Source organism: Mytilus galloprovincialis, chromosome 3 (assembly GCF_965363235.1).
Source record: "Mytilus galloprovincialis chromosome 3, xbMytGall1.hap1.1, whole genome shotgun sequence".
NCBI lineage: Eukaryota > Metazoa > Mollusca > Bivalvia > Mytilida > Mytilidae > Mytilus > Mytilus galloprovincialis.
In genome coordinates this window covers 99413442-99437192 of record NC_134840.1, presented here as the reverse complement: position 1 = coordinate 99437192, position 23751 = coordinate 99413442, and the positions used below count along the sequence as shown (strand labels likewise).

At 30.2% G+C, this 23751-nt stretch overlaps 2 protein-coding genes across 2 annotated transcripts in view; one reads left to right on the top strand and one right to left on the bottom strand.

The window, feature by feature from the left end:
• The window catches only part of LOC143069520 (uncharacterized), a 384816-nt gene that overhangs the window by 261667 nt on the left and 99398 nt on the right, over positions 1-23751 (bottom strand). The window lies entirely within an intron of this gene.
• LOC143069518 (uncharacterized) overlaps positions 16837-23751 on the top strand; it is a 73073-nt gene continuing 66158 nt past the window's right edge. The window contains exon 1 of the mRNA XM_076244197.1: positions 16837-16938. The gene's annotated coding sequence lies outside the window, so the exon portion shown is untranslated. The remainder of the gene's footprint in view (positions 16939-23751) is intronic.

The window sequence follows — 23751 nt, the reverse complement described above, 5'->3', positions numbered from 1 at the left end:
CAATTGACTGTAGTTAGATTTAAATATCAAATTCACAACGTTTCAACTATTCAAACCAGTAATTACTGTTTGCTATACAAAACAGACATTTAAGATTTAATGGATTTATTCAATGGATTTTAAATCTACCTAGAGATTTAAAACTTAGTCAAAAGTAATTCTTGTTCATAGAAAGCACCTGTTATTTCTTCGCCTTTTAAATCAATTATTTTATAAGTAAAAGGAATTGTATTTAAAACTTTTTCAATTACAAATATTTCTTTTCTCCAACGAGTAGTATAACCCTTTTCAAATTTACCTTTTTTTTTTTGTTATTCTTACTCTAGTACCTGCTTTAAATTTAGGTTTTTTAATTTTCTCTTCCTTTTCTGGATATAAATTTTTATACACTGTTAATTCATTTTTTAATTTACTTGCTTCAACAGGTGTCATTTTAATTGAAGAATGTACTGTATTATTATAATTTTTAACTAATTTATCTAGTATATCATAATATTTAAAAGTTTCATTAGCAGTAAAGTATTTATACATATGTTGTTTCATTGTTCCTATCCAGCGTTCCACTACACTGGATTTTTCTTCATTCTCAGTTGAATATAACTTTATGTTATTATCTTTTAACAATTCTTTTACTTGTCGATTATAAAATTCAGATCCTTTATCTGACCAAATATATATTGGTTTTCTTTCTTTAAATAATGTTTTAAATGCTTCACTTACTGCTACTCCTGTTTTATTTTTCAATGGAATCAACCAACCATATTTACTAAAAATATCAATAACTGCTAATAAATATTTATAGTGTTTATTTTGTTTTGAATATTGTTGTATATCTATTAAATCAACTGCCCATGTTTGATCTATTGAATTAACATAAACACGTCTTTTAGGAAAAGATTTTATAACTCTATGATGTAATTCATCTGCTAATTTATTTGTTAGATTTGTTTTAGACATTTTGAAGTAACTAAAATGTTTTCTTTAAAAATGGAGGCAAAAAAGGATAAAATTTTATCCAAGCGAGGAGATTCATATAAACTTGTTTTGACAAAAGAATATAAACATAAAGCAAGTATTTATGTATTTAATTATAAAATTAGTCTAAAGGATGAAAAACAAGAAACATTTACAAATGCTTTTGATCACATGGTAGACTATTCCATAAAAGATTACCCTAATGGAAGAATTAAAATAGTACCTATTCATGAAATCATAATTACTAAACATAAAAGCTGGCCTATAAGAACATATAATACAGTTAAAAAGTTATTCATGGATCAAATGGAAAGATTATTAAATAGTGCTGAAGAATTAAATTTAGAAGAAGTTATTTTTGAAGTTACTATTATACCCAATAAAAGAGGAAAAGGTAAAGCTTTAAAAATATTAGATGTCATAAATAAAAGAAGTATTATCAAAATAAAAAATGATGATACAATATGTTTATCAAGGGCAATTGTAACTTCTTTAGCTTCAAACAAGTTGTTAGAAAATTTTACAAACTCACAATTAAAACACATTAAAGAGGGTAGACCATTACAAAAAAGATTAGCTGAAGATTTGCATGAACAATCAGGAGTAGAAATAAAAAAAGAAGGAAATGATTTAGATGATTTAAAAGCTTTTGAAAATTATCTTAATATTAGGATAATTGTTTTTACATCAAATAGTACAGAATATATTTTATATAATGGTAATGAAGAATATAATGAACAAATATATTTATATTATCATGATGAACACTTTGACACTATAACAAATATAACAGGATTTTTAGCTAAACGTAGGTTTTGTAAAGTATGTTTAATTGGTTATACTGAACAACATACATGCAAAGATAACACAGTAACAACTATCAGAAAACAACATATTTGTGATAAATGTAACAAAACATATACAGGTAAAAATCACAAATGTGGTGAAAAAATATGTTTAATATGTTATGAAAAATACACGGAAAGTAATGAAGAACACTTATGTTATATGAAACCATCAGTACCAAAACAAGTAAAAAATAATAAATATATATATTTTGATTTTGAAGCAAATCAAGAAACAGGAATACATATAATGAATTTTTGTATAGCTTACGATTTAGAAAATATTTATTGTTTTAAAAATAACTATGTAAAAGTATTTAAATGTGATTTCAATATTGATAATTTAAACTTGTTAGAATTAGACATAGATGATTGTTTTAGTGATGTAGAAAAAATTAAATATGAAACCCCTATAGGAAATTCTGTAATAGACAACTTTTGTAAATATTTCATAAGAGACAAATTTAAAGACTACACTTTTATTTCACATTATGGAAAAGGTTATGATATGCAACCGATTTTAGGATACATTGTAAAAAATAAAATTGAACATAACATAATTTCTTCTGGACTAAAATTAACAGCTATGTTTATTAAAGGAATACATTTAAGATTCATAGATTCTATAAATTTTACATTATGTGGATTAGCTGCTTTCCCAAAAACATTTGGATTTGTGGGTAACAAAGGTTATTTTCCACATTATTTTAATACAACAGAGAATCAAAAATATAAGGGAATTTATCCTGATAAAGAATATTTTGGTTATAATACTATGACAATTAAAAATAAAGAATTATTTGATGAATGGTATAATAAAGTTAAAGAAAAAGAATTTAAATTCTATAAAGAAATATTTTATTATTGTCTATTGGATGTTTTAATTCTTGCCAAAGGTTGTACCTTATATAAAAAATTATTTTTAAATATAACCAATAATTGTATCGATCCATTTCAATATATTACAATTGCTCAATGTTGTACAAAAATATTTAAAACATTAATGTTGACAAATGAAACAATTGGAATTCACAAAAAGATGACAATTAAAGAAGTACATTCACAAAAATCAATACAATGGTTAGAGTATATTTCTTTAGAATATAATATAATGATTCAACATGCTAAAAGAGGAGGTGAAAAGAAATTATTCATTAATAATAAATGTTATAAAGTCGATGGTTATTATTATGATAGAGAAAATAAAATGCGTAATGTTTATGAATTTTTTGGATGTTATTGGCATGGATGTCCAAAATGTTATAGTCCTGAAGAAATATGTAAAAAAGATAGAAATAAAAAAACTATGAAAGAGTTATATGGCCAAACTAAAGAAAGACTTAAAACTATTGAAGATTATCTAAAACCAAATGTAAAAATTCATACAATATGGGAATGTGAGTTTGATCAACAAAAATATCCTGAAGTTGATCCACATTTAAAACCTATTGATAAAAGAGATGCATTTTATGGAGGAAGAACAGAAACTATTCAATTATACAATAATCTTTCTAATTTAAAAGGTAGATATGTAGATTTTTGTTCTCTGTATCCATCAGTAAATAAATATTGTAAATATCCTATAGGACATCCTATTACATATACAGATATTTCTGTAGATGATTATATAAAAAATCCCCATAGGAATTATTTCGGAATAATGAAATGTAAAATATTACCACCTAAAGGATTGTATCACCCTGTTTTACCTTATAAACAATCAACTAGTGATAATACACATAAATTACTTTTTGGATTATGTAGAACATGTATGAATAAAATATCTTTTAAATGTAAACACATAGATGATCCTACTTTAAATAAACATGATAAAATACATGAAATAAAAAGATGTAAAGAATGTAAAAATATTAAAAATGAAAAATGTATACATTCTGATGAGGAAAGAGTTATAGTAGGTACATGGTCTACAATAGAAATAGATAAAGCAATAGAAAAAGGTTATAAATTACAAAAAATATATGAACTAGAACATTTTGAAAAAACATCTACAGATATATTTAAACTTTATGTAGATACGTTTATGAAATATAAACAAGAAGCTTCAGGATGTAAATGTGATCCTAAATATTGTAAAAATGATTGTAAAAACGATAAAGAATGTAAAACAAAAATACAATACATTATAGATAATACTGCTTATGATTTAGATATTGACAAAGTTAAGTACAATTCAGGATTAAGATTTATAGCTAAAATATGTTTAAATAATTTATGGGGACATTTTGGTATGAGAGATAATTTTACACAAAAAGAATATTGTTTTACTTTAGAACATATAACTAAAATAGTATTTAATAAAAAATATAAAGATATAAGTACTATGATATTAGATGAAGATATTGTTTTAACAGAATATAAAAATAAAGAAGAATACTCTAAACCTAATCCAAGTGTAAATGTTTATATAGCTTTGTTTACAACAGCACATGCTAGATTAAAATTATACGAACTATTGGATATTCTACAAGAAAGAGTTTTATACATGGATACAGATTCTTGTATTTATAATGATGATGGTTCTGAAGCTTGTAAAAAGATAGAAAGTATGATGGGAAATAAATTAGGAGATTTAACAGATGAAATTGTTTCAAAACATAACGCTAATCATATAAAACAATTTATATCTGCTGGTCCAAAAGATTATTCTATGAAACTAGATACAGAAAAACTAGTTAGCTGTTGTAAAGGTTTTAGATTAAATGCTGAAGTAGAAAAAAAGATTACATTAGATAAAAAAATAAAAATAGTTACTGATGAAAATGAAAAATATGAAACTGTTAAATATAATAATATAAAAATAGGAAAAGATCATCAACTTAAAACAGTTAAACAAGTTAAAGATTATGATTATATGTTTGATAAAAGAATGGTATATTGTGAAAATGAAAATTTAATTAGAAGTTTTCCTTATGGATATTAGAGAAGAAATTAAAAAATATATAATTTAAATTTTTTTCTTAAAAATAAAAGACAAAAAAAATGATTGAAGCTTATACTGAAGAAGATGATCCTGATGCTATTGTTATATTAGGAAGAATAATGTTATCAAATTATCAAATATGTTGTTTAAGAGATGATGGTGAATGCCCTTTAACTCCACAACAAATGAAAGTAATGGAAAAGTTTGAAGGTAAAAAGTTATCTAAATTTCCCCCTGGTTGGGATGCTTTAATTAGACCAGATAAAGTTTATGAATATGTTTTTGAAAAACAGTGTCCTGAAATTTCTTTTTAAGAATTTTTTATTTTATTTTATTATTTCTCTATACCCCTAAAAACAGGAAAAGTACAGAAATTAGGGACTCTAATTTTTATCAATTTTTTCTTATTTTTCCAATTTTTCATACAAACGTAAATTGTATTTATTTTTTATTTTAATTTCCAAACAATAAAACCAGTTAATGCCATACCACCAACAACAAATGCAATCTCTCTATTTTTCTGGTCTTCTGATGGAGTATAAAAATCACTTAATGTAGGTTTAGGTGATAATGAAGTAAATTTTTTATTCGTGACACGATAGTATAGTTTCATTGCCTGGTCAACATCATCAAAAGTCTGAACCGCATGATGTTCCTTTTGTAATTGTTCATTTATAAAATCTAATCTTTGTATTCTTTTTTTATTCCTTTCTGATTGTGCTTTTTCTAATTTTTCTATAGCTTTATCATGTCTTATTTTCTCTTCATTTGCATTACTACCCATATGTGAAAATAAATAATTACTCCCTGAAAATGCAAAAGCATTTGTTATTGCCCCACCAAGCATCATTGTTAAAGCACTTGCCATTTTATAAAAACAAAAATTACTTCATAATATCAGCAGGTATTATACCTTGCTTAATCAACATATCTTTTGTTGCCATTGCAAGTAATATATCAATGGATAACATTACAACATCATTCATATTAAAATCCACTTTTGGTGCTGGCCTCCTTAATACCTTTTTACCTATTTCTGCATATCCAACTGTTAACAATGTTTCCACTCCAGCATGATATAACATATTTGCTATTTGTTTTCCGTCTTTTTGAGTTGTCATTTTAATGTACTAAATTTAATTAAATTCAAAAGGATCAATTTCTTTCTTTTGTTTTTCTGGTTTTGTTATTTCTTTAATCATTATTTCTGGTTTCTTACTTTGGTTGTAAAAAAACAATCCCAATCCAACAATACTTATAGAAAAAAGTACAAATTTATAATCAACTAGGGAACTGGAGTGTTTCTCAACCGAAGGAATATGTTCGTTTGATTCATAATCTGTTTCTGTATCAGAATCTTTTGTTATTTGTTTGATTTTTGAATTTTCTTTTTTTAATTTTTCCACTTCTTTTTTTCTCAATTCTGCATTTCTTATTCTTACTTCTGCACCTTTCTTACCAGCAGCTACTCTTTTTGGGTCTTTTTGTTTGGGTTTTTTAAATACTTCTTTTTTTTCTTCTTTGTTTTCTATTTGTTCAGGATTTTCATTCATCATTTTTTATGTCATTTTTTTCATCTTTTTTTTGGAAATCGAGCGAAGCGAGTGGTTCGATATGTCTTGCTGTTGTTAATATTGCAGTAAAAGGAGCAAGATACATTCCATATCTATAGTACAGTTCACAACATGTATTAGTTAAAGCATTATTGATAAAAGGATCTTCCTCTAAGTCTTGTATCAAAATTGGTGGATTAACAACTTTGAAAAACTTTGATACACCCATGACATATAAATTTATAAAAGAGTTTCCTAATGTCTTGGTCATACTAGCTCCCAATCTTGCTTCATATTTACAGTATAGTTTGTTTATTTGTTCTGTTGTCATTTTATCAATATCTGACAGTTGTAATTCTTTACCCAGATATTGTTTACTACTCCCACCAGCAACAACAGCTGATAATCTTTCGCGTTTTTTTTCTTGAAGGGAACCGTTCACTTCGCTCGCTTCATCATCAATATTTATGTTTTCCACAATTTGCTCGCATAATAATTCTTCAGCATTCATTTTATACGTTTCAAAAAACGGATATAATTTATTTTTAACTTTAAAAAAATTAAATACAACATATCCAACCAATGATAAGACTGCAGTGTTTGTTGCAATTGTTAGTATTTCCAACAGCATTGCTTTTTTTATTGCTTATTTTTGTTTAAATTACTTAAGAATTACTTATTTTGGTTAAATTACTTAAGAATTACTTAAGCATTACTTAAGAATTACTTATTTTGGTTAAATTACTTAAGCATTACTTAAGAATTACTTAAGCATTACTTGAGAATTACTTAAGCATTACTTGAGAATTGCTAAAAAAAATCAATTAAGTAACCAATAATCAGTAGGTTGATCTGTCTTTAATATTAATTTACGATGTTTCTTTTTTTTAAGTTCTTCCTTTATTCTTTGTCTTTCTTCCAAAGTAGGAATAACATCATTTTCTCTTAGGCAATTATCAAAACTATCTCTATCTTTTGTGTAGAACATGCATAACCATTTTGTTTGTTCTCTTAAATCTTTTAAAACAGAGTTGTATCTCTGTGAAATGACCCACACTGATTGTTCCGCATGTCTTCCTGAAAATGCAAGCTCGGACAGCATATCTTTTTTCTTTGTTAGTTCTTTTGTTGCACTGCAGTCATCAATGATATATAATGTTGGATGACCAGCATATTTTTTAAAGAACATTCTTAATAGTTCTTGTAGCTTCTCTTCTTCATAAAGGGAACCGTTTGCTTCTCTAACTTCAACAATAGGATTAACAATTATTAATTTTTTGGTTTTTGGTTTTCTAACATCACCAATCCATTCACGATTTTTGTATGCTTTGTTCCATTGGATGGTTGGACAAAGTATGACTATATATTTGAAAACTCCACTATATTCTTTTTCTAATAAATCAAGAACAAACTCTGTTTTTCCACATCCAGTTTGACCACATATAAAAGCACAATGGGGATATTTTGGTAATTCATAAAGGGAATCGTTCGCTTCCATTTTTTAAGGGGAACAGTTCGCTTCCATTTTTTAAGGATAACCGGAGTGTATCTCGCTCCGCTCGCTTGCTTTTCTTTCATTTTTTAAAGTAAAAATTGATTTTTTTTCTCTTAAATCCCACAGAATTTTTTCTCTGCCTGTTATCCCGGTTTTTTTTTGGGAGTAAGAAAATTTGGTGTTTTTTGGGGTGTTTTTTTGCTTTTTTTTTTATGAAAATTTAGGGCTCTTTTACTTGAAATGAGGGTAATTTTTTGGGGGTCAAATTTTTTTTTTTGGAGGGGGGCGCTGGAGTCGTTCAAGTACTATACTACTCCCCTTAGGGGAAAAAATGAGTTTTATAAAAAAAAACCCAGGATTAAGGTTTTGGTGTGCTCTTTACAAAAAAAAAAAATTATTTTTTTTATGGGGGGTATAAATACAAAGTGTGTTTTTTTCTTCTTAATTTTGAAGTTAAAAATCACACAAAAATGTTGGTAAAATTTTTATTTTGGATGTAAAAAGGGTTTTTTTTCTTTAAAATGGGGGGTCAAAAATTGAAGATAATTTTTTTTTTTTGTGGGGGGGCTAAAGGAGTGGTATATTGTGTTGTATCAACGACCTCACTGCCTTAATCCATTCGGAAAGAGTGTCTATGTCTTCCTTTTTGTCCATTGCCTGGCATAATCCTCGACTGAATCCATCAAAATCTTAAAGTTGTATTTCCAATTGATCGATTTAGGCTCACGATATTTCGGACCTTTCGATAACACATTTCGAATAGAAGTGTTATTAACAATGTTAACGTTGAGGTCACCGGTAATAACGTGGCCAGCAGGATTATATGTGAATTTGGAACTAGCACACGTGCAATCAGGAGGTTTAGATTTGAATTTGTCAATATCGAGATCCTGCAAAACGTGTTTGTAATTGAAAATGTTAGTTGCAATAGGTTTGGTATATGTATAAGAAATGATTGGTACAGACTGGTCTTTGAAATAAGGAGGTATTTTCGAATGAACTAATTTATGATGAAGGATATTGCCTAAGTTGACGCCATCGAGACCTTTGTTGGCAAAAGGAAAGATTAAGGAAAGATCTTTTCTCTTTTTCATCTTTTCCAATGCGGACTGGCTTGAAAAGTCTGTGACTTGCAATATCCGAAATTATAGCTTCAAGTTTGTATTGGTTTGAATGAGGGTTTGTAACAGTGGATTCCAAACATAAATTGAACAGAAAATGAAGTTTTGAAAGGGGTAATGAATAAAGTTTCGTGCGAATGTGATGAATACCTAACGACTTTTGTATAAATGGCAACAAGTCATTAATAGACATCAGGCAGAAAAGGTGATGTATAATGACGAAGACCATGACTGCATCTACGTTGAGGAGTCGAGTTGAAAATGGTCATCACATTCACCGAGTTACATGAAGTACTAGATAGAATACCTATACCATCAATTTTGTCATTGCAACCATAAGGTGTCGAAGTTCCCAATTGTCTAATCCAGTAGTCCTCTTTTTGTCTTCGGAGAGTCGTGGAAAGATTAGGACTGTTAGAGCTATGGTATATCTTTTCGATAATGCGAACTGTCATAGAAACGATGGAATGATCGGGCTGATTGAAATGCTGGTATAAAATGTCGTTAGCATTGAGGTTAATGTCTGATCTATGACCGCACATACGTTTGTTTCGCCTTCCTTTCGTTTCGCAGACGTATACCAATCCGCAAAGGTTGCACTCTAATCCGTAGACATTTATCGATTTACAATTCAGATCACCGTAACTTCTGGTAAAATATGCCTTCTTGATCAAATTGCTAGCGAATTCAGCATCTGTAATCAAAATTGCACAAGTTTGGGGCCTTTGGTCTCACATTTTGAAATGCGACAGTGTTGTACTGCGTCATCAAAAACAAAACTGTCTTTAAGGAGAACCGAACATGGCTGTATATGTGTAATATTGCTATTGTCACTAGGATGATGATCTGAATGAGTCATGTTTGAGATATTTGTCATGTCTGGTGATGAGGAGACACCTGCCGTATCAGACGACACCGTGTCCATGGTGACGTCTGTTTCGGAGCTTTTTATACTGGGCGACGTCCGAGCCAGTTTCCTGTTTGATCTTCGTAAATTCATGCAATTGTAGTTTTGCTACTGGGCGGATGATCTCCTCGGGGACAAAATGTCCACCAGCAGAGACATCGACCCAGTGGTTATAAGAGAGGGACAAAAGATACCAAAGGGACAGTCAAACTGTTAACATATAATCAAGCCAAATGTCAGTTTTAAAAAGAGGGGTCCATGAACTGTTTTACAAATTGAATAAGTCTGTATCAATGATAAAAATCAGTCGAAAAATGCATCTTTTACCGATCTGTCACAGTTTGACTTTTACATTTTACGTTACCTCCCCTGGAACTGTCTCATATGCCCTTATAACATATCGAATATTTGCCACAAGTTGTTTCCAGAAAAATCAATTGAATAATTCTTCAATTCAAATTTAACTAAAACATGTACAATTTTCTATTATCAAAATACATGAAATAGTCTACAACAGAATTTAATCGTTCAAATTTTAATGTTATCCGCATATGATACATGTATGGACATACGGAAAATTATTGCTTATTACGAGAATTCCATTTGGTTTAAACCGTTTTCTGTAATTAATTATAATTCAGTGACTGAGCGGGACACATTCAATGGAAATACTCCAGTACCGTTTTATAATAAAACTCCGTGTCAAAAATTAGAATCGCCATGATGAAATTCAAATTTTCAAATTACCAGCCGAGTAGTCAGCACTTCTGTGTTGACATGAATTATCATTGATATAGTCATAATTACAAATTAACTGTTTAGAAAACTTTACAATTTTTAAAATACTAATTTAAGGCTTTTCTACCTCAGGAATAGAGTACCTTAGCTGTATTTGGCAACACTTTTAGGAATTTTTGTTTCGCAATGCTCTTCAACTTCGTACTTTATTTGGCCTTTTGTACTTTTTTGGATTCGAGCGTCACTGATAAGTCTTTTGTACAAGTACACACGCGTCTTGTGCAAATACAAAATGTCAATCCTGGTATTTATGATGAGTTTATTTGATCATTTGTCATATTAATAAATACAGATATCATTAACATATGATTTAGATCATATAATTTTGGAAAATGTACAATTTATCGATATCTTCTATAATTGTACAAAGAACATATTTTATTTCCCTGTTTTATTGATTTGTTCTATCCAAAAAACTTTAAAACAAAGGTAAACATGAACAAAATTGTCAACCTTTGACAGTGAAATTACACACCTGTATGACCACCTATCAATTGGCCCAGCAGGTGGCAATATTTCACTTCCCTAAGAGTCCATGGTTTATGACCCCCACTAAATGCATGACATCCAATGTCAGACATAGGGGATGCTGATGGTTAATCAGACTATGTCCCAATTGGTACTGTATATTTCTTGGTGTTGAATACCATTTTCAACATGTTCAGCACTAGTGTGCTATTTCGTGGCGGTCATTTTGTATTGGTGGAGGAATCCGGAGTGCCTGTAGAGAACCACTGTCTTTCGGTAGGAAAACTGATTAAGATAAAAAAAAAAATGAAATTAAGATTGAAGTCGATCGCACCTGCCACTTGCCAAATTCAAACTCACAACCTCAGTGCTTACAGCTTATAATCCTGGTACCTTTGATAACTATTTACAGGCTAGTAATACAGTAGTTCCACTTCTTAGACTACTTGACCACCGTAGCACCACGATTGCCAATGATACATCTATCAACCAAAGTTCAAATTAAGTGGATGTAATCAATTTTAGGCAACTGTACAGCCTTCAACAACGAAAAAACCCATATCGTATAGTCAGCTATAAAAGGCCCGCCATGATAAATATCAAATAAATCAATTGAAATAAAACTCACGGCCCAATTTATAACGAAACAGTTTACGAAAAACAAATATGACAAACATGAACCAACGACAACTACTTAACTTCAGGGTCTTGACTTAGGACAGGCATATATAGAATGTGACGGGGTTAAACACGTTTGAAAGGGTAAGTGGTGAAACAGCACAACAAAAGAAAAAACTATAAAAATCAGTTGAAAAGGGTTTAACTCATCAGACCAATACAAAGCACAAAAACTTCAAACAAAAACAGACCGGACGTATCAGGGTATGTATACATTAATAAAAACAACTTACTTTGGTAACCATACTAGAGTGGGTGAATAGCATTACTGTTTTATGTTTATTTTTAAAGAAACCGTATATCTCCGTTGCCATGGAGGAAATGGAGTTTTGATTTTTGAAAGTATTCAGTGACATAAAGAATAGCCAATGGAAATGTCACAATATCGTATCATGATGCTGGATAAGCCAATTGTTTCGTATCACTTTTTTCGTATCAAACTCTGTGCAGTGTAAAACGAAAAATATTTTCATGCGGGAAATAAATAAGAGGCCATAACCATAAGAGAAGGGAGATTAAACTTCAGCAAACGCTTGTGCAAAAATGTACATTTGTTTATAAGCTGATAAATTAAATTTATAATGATATTCATTATCTCGGCCGAAATCCAATATGGAATATACAAAAACGAAGACAAAAAGATGTAGGACATCATGAGCTGGTATAAGAAGGTTAGGACCTTAAACATGAGGCTGTAACTATGACCAGTCTTTAAACAATGTGATATTGTCTCGTTTTGCGTTGTTATCTTCTAGATTTACGATTCTTGCATTCGGTGTCAATTATTTTATTGTCAGTCCACTAATAGAGAATAAAAGGAGGAGGGTTGAGCTCTGAAAAGAAAGCAAAAGATCGCCACTTGTTAAAATTTACTTTTACCATATTTTGTATCGCTTAAAAAATGCATTTACCGTGCACAATATTTCCACTGATAAAGAATGAAAGAGGGTTGCAGAACTATATATTGTTCCTCGAATACAATTCATTCACTTTGATACATCCTACGATGAAAATACACAAAAACATTTTTAGAACTTTAAATATTATTTTCATTAGCAATATCTAGCACTCAAATCATTTTTATTTAATTGACAAAATATAGAAGTATGGTCGAAAAGTACGAGAATAGTATATTGAATCTTTAGTATTTGAAAACAACTAAAGGTTTAACCAGTAAGTTTTTTTACTTTGTTATCATTGACAATCATATTTTTATACAAGTAGTCGTAAATGGCTCTAACATTTTACACCTGGAGTTATGATAAAAAAAAAAAGAAAAACGGATTATGACCAAACTCAGTAAAGACCCGTCTAAATTGCAATTAATAGATAAATTGAACAACACTTACGGCTATCTTGACGACATTTTCTTCTTTTAATAATCAAGAATATACTGCCGAAATTACTCAAAAGGAACTTACTTCAAATACATCAAATGTAAACGGTAATAACTGCCCTTTTTCTAAATTTTGACATTTCAGATTTACACGGGAAACTCTACACTATTATTTACGACAAAAGTGACGTTTTTCTTTCCCTATTGTAAATTTTCCCTTTTTTAGACGGTGGTGTTCCTTTGGCACAATCTTACGGGATATATGTATATCACAAATCATCCGCCATTCCTGTATCTGTTGTGACGTTTTGGATTTAAATGAACGTTACCTATGTATTACAGGTAAATTGTTAACAGTTATGTCATGGATTCGTTACCATAAATTAATTAAATACTTTACTACATTATTCCATAGATATAAATATTTTGTTTTGAAGTCTTGTTGTACCTGTAAAAAAATTATTTCGAACGGGATAGTGCATCATAATTTTTACGCAGATGTTGTTTACCGGTAAACTTATCGATCTTTTAAATAAACATATTCTGAATGGTTGTCGATTCAACATTGTAATCATAATTTTGAATACGGTTTTTATTGGTTTTATTATTGATTTTGTCAATGGTAAATTCAAATCAAACTAGATAATACTTTCACCAGCCCAGTAGTCAGCACTTTTGTGCTGACATGAATTATCATTGATATGGTTATATTTATAAATTAACTGTTTACAAAAATTTGTAATTTTTTAAATACTAAGGCTTTTCTACCTCAGGCATAGATAACCTTAACAGTATTTGACAAAACTTTTAGGAATTTTGGTTCCGCAGTGCTCTTCAACTTCGTACTTTTTGGCATTTTTAACTTGTTTGGATTCGAGCGTCACTGATGAGTCTTTTTTAGACGAAACGCGCGTCTGGCGTATTTACAAAATTTAGTCCTGGTATCTTTGATGAATTTATTCATAATATTTTCATATACACAAGCACATTCATGGATATGCAATCTGTTGATACCTGTATCTTGGCATTGGACATGTTTTCTCTGACTGTTAATGACGTCGACGTCTTTATTCTAAATCAATTTGAGGTTGGATGTCTACTGATTGATATTTTAGTCTTAGATGCATGGTTTTGTATTTGGAATAGGTTTTGAACTAGCTGTTAGTAACTGCGAGTATTTTCAGATCTGTACTACGTGTTTGTTGTTGTGGGGATGTATAAATATCCTGCCACGTCCATTCTGTATTTGTGTTAGATGTATTTCCATTTGTTTCCATCTGATGAGTAATGCCTTTTTCAACTGATTTTTATAGTTTGTTTTTATGTTGTACTGTTAAACCACTGTCCCAGGTTGAGGGGATTAAGATTAAGATTCTGTATGTGCTTCTCCAAATTCAAGAGCCTGTAATTTAGTGGTTGTCGTTTGTTGCTGTGTATCATATTTATTTTCGTCAATTATTTTGTACATAAATTAGGCCGTTATTTTTCTTGTTTGAATTGCAGTAGATTTGTCAGTTCGGTACCTACTATAGCTGAATATGCGACATGGGCTTTGCTCATTGTTGAAGGCGATTCGATGCCTACAGGTGTTAATTTCTGTCATTTGTCTCTTTTGGAGAGTTGTCTCATTGGCTATCATACCACATCTTCTTATTTCTATATTGTCTTCTTCGCAATTATACACAAGATATAACAAGCTGCTACCAGTAACTTGTAACACGACGCGAAAATGTCGAAGCAGATGTTATATTATAAAGTTTAAAGAGTTCATACCCTCGCGAATGGGAGAGTTGAACTGGGGAAGTGGGAACTGAATCATTCGGGTTGATAGTAGAATGAGTAGTGGTATTGTGCAACACATCAAAAGATCATTTACGTAATTTGATCACGCTAAAATTATTTTTACACTATCTGTTATCGTTTTCAAAATGCGACTTATCGTGCATGCAGTATTTCCAACGATAGAGATTGACAGAGGAAAGATTGAGATTTGGAAACGAAACTAGATAAACACGTGTTTAGATATCTTATAGCGTTATGCAAAATACATCGTATCGTGCATACACATCTTCATTTCGTTAAAACACAAATTGCTAAGTCTTTAATGATAGATATATATATATATCAAAGGAGTTAAACTTCTATAATCACTATCATGTTATTGCTACACATATTTCTAAAGTGTACAAACGCTATTTTATGGGAAGTTTAATTTATTATATTTATATAAACAATCAAATGAAGTTTGCGGATTTAATAATTACCTACAAATTTGTTATACGCGTCTTTATTTGAATTGAAAACGTTTCTTCCGTTTAAAGGTCAGATATTTAGAAATTTAACTTATCAAATACGCTTAACTATTTATAAATTGTAAGAAAAATTAATGAGCGGTAAGGTCATTTAACCTGAATTTATTTCACAACAGGGCAATTTCTTTAAAGTTTTTAATATCTATTTTCTAAAATTCAAATGTAAACAAGAATAGATTCAACTCTAAACTTTAAGGTTTTTATAATATATTGGTGTATTTTCTATATTTGACAAACTTATAAATGCCTATATTGTCACTTTGTGTATTTGTTTTCAATAAAATGATCGACATCCTTAATCAACAACAAAATTATATGGGTTGTAGAACTATATATTGTTCTTTGGAATTTAACTATTCTTCATATTAGCAATGTCTAGATCTAAAAACATTTTTTTTTAGTTGAATAGTTTTTGAAAGTTATGCAAGAATATTATATTGACTCTTTGATATTTGGAGTATTTTCCTTATATTTTATTCTGTTATAAAGCTGTCTCTTTGGTAATCAAATCACTTATCATTATTTACAACTGACACGAGTATTTGCTTTAAATTTTTTACTGTTAGAAAGACCGTGTTATACCTGTACCTGTGATAATGAATGAGTATTGTCATCTGGGAAATTTTACACAATCTTTAAAAAGATACTACCGGTAAATTGTGACAAAATATGAGAATGACCAAACTGATGTCGTTATATATGAACCTGATAAACTTCGAAAATCCAAAACGAATAAAAAAAGAAATCACTGTCTTCTTACCGTAGAAACTTTCTTATGAAAATAAGACTTTTGCAAATTTTGCGCGTCAGATGCGCTTTTCCTGATTGACAGTCATCAGGAACGCTCAAACAATTGTATTTGAAATCCAGAGATGTATAAATAGTACGCAGAAACGTTAGGAGCCATATGACCAAAAGGAAGACCCAAAAGAATTGCCAAATCGTCTAAGATAAACTTGCATGACGGAGTTTGAATCTTAGTTTCAATACATTTTTCTTGATTTGTCAACATTGAATCAAATGACATTCTTTTATAGATATATCCTTATTTTTGATTAATTACTATTCAATCGGAAATATTTGTAATTAGTGGTTTTTAATGTCGTGTTGATAATTGAAGCAACATGATTTTAATAGCTTGATGTCGTACCACGGTATAATTAGTTTTCATAGGTACCAGGCTGATAATTTGATACCCAAGGATTGACTATATGTAATTTCTAAAAGGATCATAATCTGATCAAATATTTTAAAACATGTTCTCAAAATTACACTCCTACATAAATATTTAAGAAAAATACCCAAATTTAAACTTATGCTGACGAGACCTTTAATTTTCAAAAAGTTACTTTTGAATTTATACGGAAATTAATTCTATTTTGACCTACTCAAGAAATGTATTAACAGTTCAGTTTTCAATACTTGTTCTCAGTCAGCGTAAAATAACATAGATCGTTTAACAACTATTGACTGGAACAGAAAAGATAACTTTGACTGCAATTTAAGGTAATTATATTATTTGTTTAATCAATAATTTACCTCAATCTATAATTTTGTAGAATTATTTGGATATCTCAAGTTATGGTATACTGCTTTATTATCTAAACAAAAAACGGCACAAATGGAAATCTGTATTTTGACTTTAAATTGTTTTCACATATAACCACATTTTATTATGCAAAATAGGTAAAACAATACGATGGACGAGTATAATTAAAAAATAAAAAAAATAAGAGTCTATCCTAAATTCAGGTAGTTCAGAGTCAATGAAAAATAATAAAAAAAAAAAAGTAGCTATGCATAATACAATTGCCACTCAGCAATGATCAGCATCAATTAACAATAATTATTAAAATCATCATCAATATACTGAGACATCATTTTTACGTTGGTAACCATATTAGAGAGGGTGAATAGCATTACTATTTTTTTTAACTGTTACTAAATAAACCGCAATCTCCGTTGCCATGGAGGAAATGGAATTTTGATTGTTAAAAGTAATCAGTGACATAAAGAATAGCCAATGGAAATGTCACAAAATCGTATCATGATGCTTGATAAGCCAATCAAATTAACACATTTTTCGAATCAATTTTTTCGTATTACAATCTGCGCAGTGTGAAACGAAAAATATTTTCATGCGGGGACTAAATAAGAGGCCACAACCATAAGCGATGGGAGATTAAATTTCAGCAAACGCTTGTACAGAAATGCACATTATAAGCTAATACATTAAATTTATAATGATATCCATTACCCCAGCCAAAATCCAAAATGGAATATACAAAAACGAAGACAAAATTATGTAGAACAACACGAGTTGGATTAAAACCAGGTTCAATCCACCATTTTCTACATTTGAAAATGCATGTACCAAGTCAGGAATATGTTAGTTCTTGTTCATTTGTTTTTTATGAGTTTTGTCATTTCTTTTGCCATGTGATTACGGACTTTCCGATCTGATTTTCCTCTGAGTTCAGTATTTCAGCACAATCTTACGGTGTATATATATCACATATCATCCGCTATGCCTGTGTCTGTTGTGGCGTTTTGGATTTGAATGAACGTTATCTATGTATTACATGTAAATTATTAATTCAGGGATTTCCTTACCATAAATTATTTTATTTCTTTACTAAATTCTTCAATAGATATAAATATTTTGCTTTGAAGTTTGGTTGTACCTGTAAAAAACTTATTTCGAACGGGATAGCACATCCTAATTTTCACGCAGATGTTGTGTACCGGTCAACTTATCGATCCTTTAAATAAACATATTCTAAATGGTTACTAATTCAACACTGTAATTATATCTTTGAACATATTTTTTTATTGGTATTATTACTGATTTTTTCAACGGTAAAATTTGAAATCGAAATAGATAATACTTTCATATACACATGCACATTCATGGATAAACAATCTTTAATGATTGGCTTTTAACTAGGTATCAGTAACCGCGAGTATTTTCATATCTGTACTACGTGCTTTGTGTTGTTGGGATGTATAAGTATCCACGTCCACTCGGTATTTTTTGTTAGATGTTTTCTATTTGTTTCCATCTGATGAGTTAAGCCTTTTTCAAATGATTTTTATAGCTTGTTCTTATGTTGTACTGTTACACCACTGTCTCTGGTTAAGAGGATTAAAGTTGGCGCTTTCAAACTAATTTAACCCCGTCACATTATGTATATGCCTGCCTGTAATTATGTGGTTGTCGTTTATTACTGAGTATCATATTTGTTTTTCGTGCATTGTACATTTGTCATTTCTGTACCTACTTTAGCTAACTATGCGATATGAGTTTTGCTCATTTTCGAGGGCCATACGATGACCTTGTTAATTTCTGTCATTTGGTCTCTTGTGGAGAGTTGTCTCTTTTGCTATCAAACCACGTCTTCTTATTTTTATATTGTCTTCTTGGCAATTAAACGCATATAACAAGCTGCTACCAGTAAATTGTGACAGGACGTGAAAATGACGAATCTAATGTTATTTTATTTAGTTTTAAGAGTTCATACCCTCGCGAATGTGAGATTTGATCTGGGGAAAGGGGAACTGAACTATTTGGGTTAATTGTAGAATAAATTGCTGATAATTTTACATTATCTGTTATCTTTGAAATTCGTGCCCACATGCATTGTATTTCCACTTTTAGAGATTAAAAGAGGAAATATTCATATTTGGAAACCAATTAAAACTAGATATTATGCATTTGTTGAGATGTCGTATATCGTTTTCATATAGTACATACACACCATTTTAAAAAAAAACAAGTCTGTAATAATATATCACTAGTGTTTATCTACTGTAATCACTATCATCGTACTTTAACACATATTCTTGAATTGTGTGTATTTTTTAAATAAAGGACATCCTTAATCAACAACAAAATAATAAGGGTTGTAGATATATATATTGTTTTTAATACAATCCTTTCATGTTGTTAAAAGACATCCTTTGGATATACAAAAATAAATTTTAAACCTTTAGGTTGCATTTCTGTAAATATTGATAAAGCAATTTCCCATAGGAACTCCATTTACGGCTAATACTGTACCACTTTTTCTATGAAGTTTTGAAAAAAATCTTGTCCTAGAACTGAAAGTTCATATGCACTACAATTTTTTTTCAAAGGTCAAAATAGAGGGCTGTGCGGCATATTTTCAACGTTTGTATGCCCTGAACTTCTCAGAGTTTAACCTATCACTACTTTTCTTAACTACCCCTACCTCGAATGAAGGGTAACCACAGATTTCAATATAAACAATATGCACATAGATATAGGAAGATGTGGTGTGAGTGCCAATGAGACAACTCTCCATCCAAATAACAATTTATAAAAGTAAACCATTATAGGTCAATGTGCGGCCTTCAACACGGAGCCTAGGCTCACACTGAACAACAAGCTATAAAAGGCCCCAAAATTATTAGTGTAAAACCATTCAAACGGGAACACAAATCGTCAAATCAATATAAAAAACGAGAAACGAGAAACACGTATAAATTACATAAACAAACGACAACTACTGTACATCAATTTCCTGACTTAGGACAGGTGCAAACATTTGCAGCGGGATTAAACGTTTTAATGGTGCCAAACCTTCCCTTTTTTTCTGAAGCAATAGCATAACATCACAACATAGAATAACACACGATAAAATAAATATCAATTTGCAGGCTTAACTCAATCCAAAATCGTAAATTATCACACTATGAACGAATAAGTTTGATCTGCGATATCTGAATGCAAATGTTTATTTACTGGTAACATTCAAAAGTAATGTCTCTGTGAGATGGAACACAGAGAGCATAACTGGAAACGAGTATGTAAACAAACGTAATTTTCTATGAATATTCAAGATCTCCCCAAAGGAGGCGTGGTTTAAGAAACAGCTGTATTTACAAAGTGCAACATATACAAACATTTATTTGAATAGAAAATTCTCCAAAATCAGTTTTTCTCACATTAATACTCATTTATCAGAATTATAGCCTTATTGTAATCACTGCATATACTCTAAGTTTGTCTTTACTGTACATTTTATACCCCTCCCCTGTTTCATTGTTTTTTAAATTTGAAAACAAGACTTTTATTATTGCCAGCTTACACTATTTGCATATTTTCTGATATTTAATGCCTATAACCTGTTTAAAACCATTTTCATAACATATTGAAAGCATATCAGAATACTATAACTGTTATATTTAGCAGTCACTCATTACAGTATTCAAGATTATATGAAGTATCCAATCCTGCCTTTGTCTCCAGTCCACATCTTACTGTATACCTATTTGTCATTTAAAGTATACATTTTCTGCCTCAAATGGTCAATTTAGAATTCTTAGAACAGCATCATACGCAACCATATATCTGACAGGAACTTTAAAATCATAAAATAAAACATTTACCAGTTAAATTATTTGTTTTATGGCCTAGGGGGTAGGCAATTACGTTTTTTGTCCCTGGGGCCTCAAATTTCCTAAATTATTCTGCTGTTTCTGTGTATATTCACTGGTAACATTCCCAAGTTATTTCTCTGTAAGATGGAACACATAGTGCATAACTGGGAACCAGTATGTAAACAAAAGCAGTTTTGTATGAATATTTTAGATCTCCCCAAAAGAGGCGTGGTTTCAGAAACAGCTGTTTTTAAACAGTGCAACCTTTAAAAATTTCTCACAATAGCAATGTTCAGCGCTGAAAACATATTTATTTAGTTGAAAAAATGTATTTGGTGAAAATTAGGTCAGAATATTATATTGATTCTTAAGTATTTGGAGTATTTTCATTATATTTTATTCAGTAAGAAAATTGTCTCATCAGTTTTCAAACGACGATCATTTTATTTACAAATGACACGAGTATAGGCTAACAAATATTCTGCTAGAAAGACGTCTTATTGGCAATCAAACCATTTATAATTATGTATACACATAGCCATAAATTGCCCTACCTTTTTATACTTGATAAAATTGAGAAAGGAAATGGTGAATATGTCAAAGCGACAACCACCCGACCATAGAGCAAACAACAGCCGAAGGCAACCAATGGGTCTTCAATGTAGCGAGAATTCCCGCACCCGTAGGTGTCCTTCAGCTGGCCCCTAAAATATGCATAATAGTACAGTGATAATGGACGTCATACTAAACTCCGAATTATACACAAGAAACTAAAATTTAAAATCATACAAGACTAACAAAGGCCAGAGGCTCCTGACTTGGGACAGGCGCAAAATTGCGGCGGGGTTAAACATGTTTATGAGATCTCAACCCTCCCCCTATACCTCTAGCCTGTCATCAAAAATGAATATTGTCTTCTGGGCAATTATACACAATCTATAAAAGAATACTACTAGTAAATTTTAGTAAAATGTGAGAATGGCCGAACTGATGTTGTTTTTATGTGAATTTGTCAATTAGACATGTTCACCATAAGCCGATACCAAAAACCGAAACCGATACCGAAACCAAAAATAGTAGTGAGGTAAATGGTTATAATGTTAATTAACTCAACCATTTTACTCATTATATTGATACATTAGATGTAGTATTAATTCAATTCATCAATTCACATGAATCTATCAAAAAAGCAAAGTTAAATTCAACCACTATTAAATAAACTAATGCAAGTATTATTTTCTAATAATATACGTTAATCAGGAAGCAGGTTTTGTCGTAGGCAAAGAGCTGCAAAGAGTTCTACAATAGGTGCATTATTCTTCCGACTCTGTATGTAAAGAGTGAGCCAATGCTCCGTGTTGAATACCGCACGTTGACCTATAATGATTTACTTTAGTTTACAAATTGTGACGTGGATGGAGAATTGTCTCATTGGCACTCATACCACATCTTCTTATATCTATTATTTATTTTCATTTGTCTTATGGAATGTTCTACATAAACTCTTCTTGCACAAATCTTTTCATTGACAATTTTGCGTTGATCGCGGATTGCATGTTTATTGTGTAGCTGCCTTACAGTATATTGTGTTGCAATAAGATGTTCAGATAGATATACAGTATCGCAAAATCTACGAGGAAACGGTAATCTCTTGTGTGGTCCGATCTCATCCATCAATCTGTAAGTTATCGCGTCATTGTAAAGACCTAGGAAACCAAATTTGATGTATCTTATTTTCTTTCCTGTGTCTTATATGACTTGCGTATGTATATAGTGTATATGAAGATGTCCACTATAAAACACTTATGAATGCCTGGTTTTCGGTTGGACGATTTATTCATTAGGAAGTGCTGTCAATACTTACAACTGCTTCTTCCAATTCTGGCCAGTCACCTTTCATAGATTCCCATTCCTCAGCTGAAGGTCAGATTTCATGGATGGCTAAAGTTTTGCTAACATCAAACATCAAAGCAATTTTTTTTTTAAATGTAGGGTAACCATGGTAACATCTTAGCCAAATCAAAACCAATAAAAGTTTATTTTGTCAGCTTATAAGTACCGCTTCTTTATTCCTCTATCGTTATCAAAAATACTTCATTCAAACTATCTACTGTTTCTTATTTTATCAAGAAGAAAACTTATGAAATAATGTTTAATACTGCAATTTATCATTTCCTATTTTGCATGTGCCTATTGCAAAAAAGTACAGAAAGTGATATCTTAAAAAAGAAAACAAAGCTGCTATCCAAGTATTCTAAACACACATTTTCATGTCAGCAAACGTTTACAATGACATTAGGCTGACGAATGTCATTGCTTGTCCGATGATTAATGCTCGTTTTAGGTGCATTTCATTAATTATGATACACTGCTTTCTAGTATGTAAATAAAAAACAGCGCATGAGGAAATTCATTTTGATCTTAAATTGTTTTCACGTATGCAAAATAAGTAAGAATGGTACGATGAACGCGTGTATTTATTTTCAAAAACGATTTCCGTTGTGAAAAGTTTAAATTTGAGTCTATGAAAATATATATAAATATAATAAATACACTTTACATTTTCAATATGACCCATCGTAGAATAAATTGAAATGAAGTACAAATGATACAGAAACGAAAACAAAATAATTGTGTTGGCAATTAAAGGTTTATTGTTATGTTGTATTGCTATCGTTCGATCAGAGTTTCTATCCTAAGACAAACGATTCACGATTTAAATGGGCAAAGTTATTCATAATTCGAAGATGAATATATGAGGTCTCAATCTTCCTAATTTTGACAAGAAATATTCAAACATAACCTTTTAAAGGCTGTTTAAAGTATCAAATGACTATTGTTTTGAAGATTTATGCTGTTTGAATGAAATATGAATTTCAACTGCATCATTTTAAAGCACTCAACCGTGGTAGTGTA